General features: G+C 42.4%; 1 pseudogene; it reads right to left on the minus strand.

The window, feature by feature from the left end:
- Nucleotides 1-364: 364 nt before the first annotated feature.
- On the minus strand, nt 365-1,484 carry LOC123792776 (farnesyl pyrophosphate synthase pseudogene; annotated as a pseudogene).
- Between the last annotated feature and the right edge of the window lie 289 nt (nt 1,485-1,773).

Consider the following 1,773-nt stretch of genomic DNA (forward strand, 5'->3'; position numbering starts at 1 on the left):
TTTAGGGTCTTTAAAGGTCTTTGTATCAAAGGATCTGAAAGATATCTTCCAGTTGTATATATCTACAGTGGTGCTTCAAACTTCTTGTTCACATATACCCTAAAAGAAACTTGAAAAACATTGCACCAAGGCATTTTCTTATCAAGGTGGATGGCATAAGTTCAAGAGGTGAGACAAATCACACAAACACATTTAAAATCTTTACTTGCATCCCACTTGCTAATATTCCATTGCTTAAACGAAATCACATGGTTAAGTCCAACATCAAAGGAGTGGGGAAACGGACTCCCTTTATTGCAAGAGTGATGAGTGAAGAATTGAGTACATAAATCCAATTGATCACTTTTTTTGAAGGTTAGACAATTTATTGAGAACCTCCCCTTCCCACCCTCTCAGTCTTTAGGTCATTTTTTCCTCTTGTAGACCTGTGTGCTAGCCCCAGGACCATGGCTGGGGGCAGGGGCATGGCTCAATAAGGCCCATAAGGTAGGTGGCTGTAGCTGTTTACCTCGTACTGCATGAACACAGCTGGCAGGTTCTGCTCCTCATCTAGCGCTTTCACCTGGGGCCACCTTCTTGGCCTCCTTTTGCCCATAATTCTCCTGAAGGATCTTGGCTGTTCTGGAGAGGCCTGCTGAATACACTGAACCACCAGCCAACTGCATTTGTTGTCCTGGATGTCTGTGTCAGTCTTGTCTGTCACACTAGGGTCCCCAAAGAGATCAAGGTAATCATCCTGAATCTTAAAGAACTCCCCCATCTCCAGCAGGATTTTCTTGGCATTGGCATGCTTTTCTCCCTGTTTATGCTTGCCATATACATGGCAGCAGCCACAGGAAGATAGAATGAATAGAAAGCTATCTTGTACTTCACAATAGATTTATACCTCTTTTTGGTGAATCTGCCAAGTCCACATTACCCTGGGGGGCTGTGATGAGGTCCAGGGTCTATCTGATCTCAGTCTTATAGGAACTCTGTAGGAAAAGCTCAATCAGTTTCAGGTAATAGGGCTGCTCCTGGCAGTAGAGATTCAGCAAGTGGTAGATACATGCTTCCAGAAACAAAGCATCATTGATGGCATCCAAACCTATGCCTGGCTTCTGATACCAGCAGATCTGCCCCTGTAGGGTGAGAGATGAATCCATGATGTCATCTGACACCAAGAAGAAAGCTTGGAGCAGTTCCACACACCAGCCCACAGTCAGGGCCTGCCAAAGACTGTCAGCATCTTGCTTGCTTGGCTCCACCAGCTCCTGAAAAGCTATCCGCACTGTCAAACCCCACTGGTACTTGCCTCGGATGGCATTGTACTCCAAGACCTCCTTAAGCTGGGCATTTCCATCTCCTGTCTCCAGGTGGCCCATGCCATCCTCAGTCAGCACCTTGACAATCGGGGAGAAGTGCTGGATGAAATCCTGCTTTGCTTGGGCATAAGGGTCCAATTCCTGGTCTCCATCCATTCTGAGGGAGGAGTAAAGTGCTCTGTTCCTGGGTACCAGCTCTTGGTCTAAATCCAATTGGTAATTTAAGATTTAAAAACTTTCTTCTGATTGAATTATCATTATAATTATTGCAAACAGATATCAAAACACAAAAATATAATTTCTGAAAAATAATTATTAAACATAAATAAATTTTTTGGGAAACACATCTCTTAATGATAAGAAATTTTTAAAAATATATCCTATAACTGTGCATAAATATTATAAACATAAAAACAGCAAGATTCAGCATTAATTTATTAACTAATTTTCGTTTTTATAGATAAGAGCA

The sequence above is a fragment of the Ursus americanus genome, chromosome 20 (assembly GCF_024610735.1).
Source record: "Ursus americanus isolate L20-20 chromosome 20, mUrsAme1.1.p, whole genome shotgun sequence".
Taxonomy (NCBI): Eukaryota; Metazoa; Chordata; class Mammalia; order Carnivora; family Ursidae; genus Ursus; species Ursus americanus.